Source organism: Lactuca saligna, chromosome 9, assembly GCF_052625555.1.
Source record: "Lactuca saligna cultivar CGN05327 chromosome 9, ASM5262555v1, whole genome shotgun sequence".
NCBI classification, from domain to species: domain Eukaryota; kingdom Viridiplantae; phylum Streptophyta; class Magnoliopsida; order Asterales; family Asteraceae; genus Lactuca; species Lactuca saligna.
In genome coordinates, this window is record NC_136425.1 from 22,087,631 (window position 1) to 22,094,692 (window position 7,062).

The 7,062-nt window shown below is 30.6% G+C and overlaps 1 long non-coding RNA gene across 1 annotated transcript; it reads right to left on the minus strand.

Annotated features, from left to right (window-relative positions):
- Positions 1 to 1,661: 1,661 nt before the first annotated feature.
- LOC145018164 (uncharacterized) lies at positions 1,662 to 4,411 on the minus strand. Its single transcript, XR_013666858.1, has 3 exons — positions 3,758 to 4,411; positions 3,605 to 3,667; positions 1,662 to 1,978 (listed from the first exon to the last, which is right to left on the minus strand). It is a non-coding gene; the product is annotated as an uncharacterized LOC145018164 (long non-coding RNA).
- Positions 4,412 to 7,062: the final 2,651 nt, after the last annotated feature.

Consider the following 7,062-nt stretch of genomic DNA (forward strand, 5'->3'; position numbering starts at 1 on the left):
TTTTTAAATTCATGTTTTCATAATAAAAATGTTAAAAATCATACTTTGCTAATATGAAATAGTCTATCATCTAACCGTTTACCCGCACTAAGCGACGGATATGAATAGTTTGTGTCAGTAACTTGTTCATTTTCGGTGACCAATGATTACTTTCAATTTAATGATTATTTTGATTTGGGTAAATTATATTTTTCGTCTTTAAGCTTAACTGATTTTGCAAGTTCGGTTTAAAAAACTAACTATTTAACCCTTAAACCAAAATAAAAAGTATACAGTGGGAGACATATTTGTAATTATTTTTTATGAAAAACTAAAATTATTTTTAGTTTATATTTTAAATTGATTGATTTATTATTATCAGCGTTTTAATATCACTGTCCAAGGCGGTCCGTCGAATCAATTGAACCCTGACATGGTTAAAAGATCAACGAAATAGAAGAGAATTGAACATTGTAAACTAACATAATATATATATATATATATATATATATATATATATATATATATATATATATATATATATATATATATATATATATATATATATAGGGTTAGGTTCATGTGAGACCGCCTAATTTTGTGAGACCGTGAGACGTATTATTTTATTTTTTTTAAATTTTTTTAGTTAATTCAAGTTCCAAAAATAATATTTAAAAAAAGAATTTTTTTGATTTTTCTATTTATTTTGCATTTTAAAATTATTTTTAGAATATATACAGTGTAATATTCTATTTAGAATATTTAACGTATTTTTCAAAAAAATAGGATTTTTTTTTTTATTTTTTTTAGTTAATTCAAGTTCCGAAAATAATATTTAAAAAAAGAATTTTTAGATTTTTCCATTTATTTTGCATTTTAAAATTATTTTTTGGAATATATCAGTGTAATATTCTATTTAGAATATTTCACGTATTTAAAAAAAAAAAAACGGGATTTTTTTTTAAATTTTTTTTAGTTAATTCAAGTTCCGAAAATAATATTTAAAAAAAGAATTTTTGGATTTTTTCATTTATTTTGCATTTTAAAATTATTTTTAGATTTGGTCTCACGGTCTCACAAAATTAGCATGGTTTCAAATGAACCTGAACCTATATATATATATATATTAAATTCTCAAGAAAAGGAATAGTGTGCTTGCCATTTTTTTTGGTGGTCCATGTATTATTGTTGGGATTTAAAGTTAAGAATAGTAAATTTGGATGTTTTTTTTGGCAATTTTGCTTCTCATTCTTTACCCATTTTGATACTTTTGGTCTGTGCAATTAATATTTTTACACTTTTTAGGAACCTTTTAATATTTAAAGTTTGGCCACAAAACTTTAACGATTTGGCAACTTTGATCCCTTTTTTAAAAAGTTGCTAATTCCTACCCTTTAATTCTATAGTCATTTTGACACTTCTGGTCCTTACAATCAAAACTTTTACATTTTTTCATAAAAGCATGAAAAAACTGTCCGGGGCAAAGCCCGAGCTTTTCATCCTTACACTTTCTACGTCTGTCATATTTATCGATTTGAAAACAACATTGAAAGTTTCTAACCCCCGCGAAGCGGGGTAACCTAGTTGAAGATTATAATTTGACAAGTGGGACATTTTGATATGAAAAATAATTTAAAATTATAATATTTTTATTTTCTTGTATACTTTTTGTAGCCATTGAATGGAAGAAAACTAACTCCATTAAGTATAACATTAAGTCTTTGTAAAGTTACGATTTCACATTCAAAAACATAAAATAAAATTGCAAATACTTCTGCAAGTATGAAATATAGAGCAACTATGTTTTGGGAATTTAAATTCAATCATAGGTACTAAAAGCCTTAGAAACCATTTTTTGAAATGCATCATCTTCATCATTGGGAAGCAGCTAGTTGGTATGTGGATTTGATTTATTACTTCATCATCTATAGCTCTCACTCATTGGCTATAACAAACCGGGACAATATAGGCAAGAAGTTGGAAGACTCGATGAGTGATGCTGCATAAAAGATTGAAATTCTAATTACTTTTCACTAATATGTAGCAACCTTATGAAGCTCAACCATGAGCATTGTCATAGCCATCACGACACCTGATGGCATATTCAACATCACATGATTGTTCAAACCATAAAAAAAATGAGATACTATATGAGTAATAAAGCAAATGAGAAGTATTAATGTAAAGCTTATGAAGATTACATCAACAAAAGCATAACCTTAGACTTATATGGATATTCTAGTTTTGAAAAGATGGTAAAAGCTCCAGACCTCACATTTTAAATATAAAAATAGCAAAGATCATTACCCAGATAATCATAAAGCTCGAAATAATTATTGTGAAATAACTTAAAATGACAACATGCCTTCCCATTTTTTGAGTGAATGCTACTGGACCATTTAAGCTCGGATAACCTTTCACAATTTTGTAAAAGTTGATTCCAAGATAGTGACAACATATACATTTTTAAATTAAAAAGAAAAATCAATTTTTTTTGTTGCAATCAAATCGTAGAGTAATAATAATAAAAGCCCACAAACAAATCTTGGGTAGACACCTTAAGCTACATGACTTCATCTATCAAAGTAATTTCAAACAAATCTATTTGAAAAAAAAATGACATTTGTTACGAACAATAGAGAAAAAGCAACGACATCACAAAAATAAAAGTAATTTGTTTATTTTCTTGATTTAAATTAATTGAAAAGAAGTAGGTCTAATTACATGAAAGCCTTTCATCCAAATCACATGTCATAGCCTAGGTTAAAAAAAGATCAAAACATGTGGTGCAAAGGAAGCCCATCCATATTGAAACTTGAAATAGTGAAATCCTTCCAAATTCAACATAAATACCTAAAAAGTTCTACACAAAAAAAGAGTTAACTACGTACATGTTAGCCCATTAAGCCTGTTAAAAAAGGAAATGAAACTTTGTGGTGTTATGTTATCTTACAAAAAGGCATAAATAGGGACAATAAAAGTTCATAGTCCATACTTAGGGAAAATGAAAAAGGGAACTAATAATTATCGGTTCAATAGACGCGGAAAGTGAACAATCCTCAAATCCATCTTCACTTACAGGTTTCTAATTAATCGGAGCTAGAGTGAAGCCCATCTAAAGGAACATTCTGAAATACTCATACAATAATTAATAGCCTACAAATAAAATTAAGTATCTTAACAGCAGACACAAAAAGAAACGAAAAAAGAGTATGCATTTTATAACACTAAACCCGTCATGTGAATCCTAACTTTAACCAAGAAAAAAAAAAAGTAAATATCAACTCAATGGCTGAAAGTATAAATAGAAAACAAAAATTGTCAATATTTGGAAAATGACTATAAGTAGTGTGGATGGAGATGAAAGGGAGATATGGAGTACTTCTTCACCAAAATCGAACCTGAGATACCATTAATCAGGACTGGGAAATCATAAAACCCTACTTCAAGAGTTATGAACTAAAGAAAAGCAAAAAGTTAACAAAATAAATTCGTTTGTATAACACGCATATGTGTTTATCAAGTCCTAATCAGGAAAAAATAAGAACATGTTTAAAACATGGTGGTTACCAAGCCCGAATCTAAATCTGGTAGAAAAGAGGTAACATGAATGTGATATATTTACCTGCTACATGGACAACTCCAACTATGAAACATGACCTCGTGGTATATTTTCCAGCTTCATCTCCTGGAAAAAGAGATTCACATAGAATAAAGGTCAATAAAGCTCAAAAACACTACAACAACAAAAACAACAGTCTGTGAAATAGATTGGTGCCTCAATTTGGCTGATTTCATCTTTTGAAGTCAAGTTTCCTCTTTATAGCCACCATTTTTCCCAAGATCCCAACCATTCTTGGTTCCCAACAAAAAAACGAAGAGGTTGAAATAAGTGACTGAGACTAGGAAAATAAATAGAGGTACCATGTTTAGGAGGTGGAAGGTTGGATATAGGGATTCTTAAGTGTGGAGAGAAACAAAAGACGATGGTGGTGGTGGGTCGTTAACTGATGATGGAGATGGTTTCCAGGGTTCATACATGGAGATGGTATGAGCAACGTTCGATCTAGTGTTATTGGAGAGAAACTGCATGGTTGTGTCAAGCTTCAAAGTGAAGGCGATAGTGATAAGTGTTGTGTTTTCCAGGGGTGTCTGTATTTTTTGAAAGGGATATGATGAAGAAGAAAAAGCAGGGGAGTAGGCGGCTGAGAAGGAGGTGTAGCCCCACCTGTGATTGGATTAAGGCGGAAGGAGCTCGACTGCCGTCAACGGTTATGGACTTGTGGTTATGCATAATTGTAGCTTAAGTAAACATTAAAGAGAGAGGTGATATGCTAGGGTTGCAGAGGATTTTGAAAACGACTGAATTCAATTTTCAGATGGGAAATAAGGGGAAGAGCCTATATATATGAGGAAGAGATGAGATCAAAACCCATCTAGATTTAAAGGTGTATGAGAAGGATTGCCCAATTCAATTTGAATGGATAAGTTATGTAGAAATAATCAATGTTATCTTATTATCTTAACAACCATCGTATCATTTAAAATTTAAATTCCTTAACTTTTACTAAAATATCGGATAGAATTAGTCATATCTATTGTTGACTTTTTCAAATTCTGATCCATTAAGATTTACCTATTTGCAATGCTTAACGTTGTTATAAATGATAAAATTCACCATTTAGGGTTGAATGCTTTTATATATATATATATATATATATATATATATATATATATATATATATATATATATATATATATATATATATATATATATATATATATATATATATATATGTGTGATTGACTCCTTTTTGTTTTCTTATTTTCTATCTATTTTTTTTTTTGTGGTTTATGCATCTATGCAGTTATTCTTTTCTATAGTATTACATGTGTTATGAGGTCTGCTCCTGTTGTCTACGTGTTTCTTTTCCTGCTTCTGTTGTTTTGCGATATCATTGTTTTTCCACCAACTACGTTCGGTGGTTTTCTTCCCGATATTCAGTTTTTTTCTTCTCGATCCTTCCCACTGCTTCTCTTACCTTTCTTGACATCGGCGCTTCAATCGTTCATTCCTATAATTTCTTTCCTAAAACTTTTCCAATTTCACTAACCCATGTCTCACGTATATGTAAGGTTTGGAAGAAAAGTCGAATGATGAAACCATTTCCCTGTATGTTAGATGTTCAAAGGAATGGTTAATCGAAGCAACGCTTCGACGGCAGGATCGGATCCATCTCACATGCGTCGTCGGTGTTTCGCTCTTTCTTCATCGTCGCCCCAATTGATTCAGATTGTTGTTCCTCAGGGTTTGCGACTTCCAGTTCTGTTAACATTAAAGTAGATCTTTCGTATTCTTCGACCGTCTCTGGTGAAGTCGACAACATGATGACCACTATCACTCATCATCTCCACATATCTACAAGTGGTGAGTTAAAATTATGCACTAAAGGCCATCGATTTTGATTTTTCTATATTCTTCAAGCCTGGTAAATCGAGCCCACATACCACACCCCGATTCTTTATTTGAATACACTTTTGCTTACAGTTTTGAAGGTCATCGGCTTCTTCTGTTGCCAATGCTATTTCTATTTTCATCAAATTCCAAAGTTTCTTTTAGTTAGACCATCGAGTCCACTATGCACCTTCTCCCTCTGTGTGACAACATCAGAAAGGAAATCCATCACAGTAAACTAGGGTTTCTGTTATTAGAATCGAGGGCAGTGGCAGTGATTTCTATAGGAATCAATGAAGGAGGTGGAACTGATATTGAACAGATTTGGTGCCATCTGTCACTGCCGTTCATAGGAGTTTCGAAAGACCGAAGATGATGAACAAAGGTAAGACTAACAAACTCTGTAGGGTAATGTTGACGTACATTTTTTTTTGCTTATTGATATGTTTTTTGATTTTGGTAGCTTAAGTTTAGGGCTTTTGAACCTCTTGATTGATTGTTTTTTTTATTGATTTTTCTAACACACTTCATGATTTTCCTGTATAATGAATGAAGAACAGTGTAATGGTTACTGGATTCAATTGACAAAGGGCACAGGTAAGATATCCAATGTCAAACATGCTTATATTTTATACTTTTCAAACATCAAAGAAACTCACATGGAATAGTAAATATAGTTTGGAATGGGATGGTGAGTTTCTTAAATGTTGAAATGCTTTCCTACCAGGTGTTTGTTAAAAATCCTTATGAACTTTTAAATTTTATATGTTCTATGATCTATTGGATTATTACTGAATGTGGAAGTGTGACTTGAGTTTTCTTCTGGATGATGACAAATAGAAAGATGAAAGCTTCCAAGAATGTATTTGATGCAATTTTTGATATTCCTTTGATACAGTTGGCATTTATGAATTAAAGGTGAGTAGAAATTACATATTGTAATTGTACTTATCTTCATTACCTTTTTGAAATGATCTATCCAACTAGAGGCTCAATTTTATCATTTTTTAGCTCTCATTTGGTGCCATAAATTCTACAAACACTACTACGAATGTAATTTATAGCCAAGTAGTAGTTTACTTTCTTTCCATCTAAACTTTTAATGTATAAATCACATGAAATAAATGACTATGAAGATAGGCCTGGTCCCAATGCATAAATGCCAACATACTATAATTATTTGTTTGTTAGATGACATGAAATATATCAACTGGCAAGGAATAACGGTGTTTTTTTTGTCTTTTCATATTTTTCTATGTATTAGTTTTAAAAAACACTATGTTTATTCAGGAATTATATGTTACTGATGTTGAGCAAAGTAGTGAAGTCTTACAATCCATGTCAGGATTAGTTTTTACCAGGTAATTAATCAGGTCCTTAATTATGTTTTCCTTTTCTACTTTTTTCCTCTTCTATTTCTACTTTATCATTTTCTCATTGCAATTTGTGACATCCCTATTTTCACGACCATAAAAGATTGATTTGTTTATACTTTATTTGAAAATCAGAGTATAGATATTTAAAGAAATATATTACGAAATATACAAATTGATTTGTTTACAAAACACATATACAAATTTATATCAGAAAAACAAAGTTTAAATCTTTCATCCAATATAGATCTGACG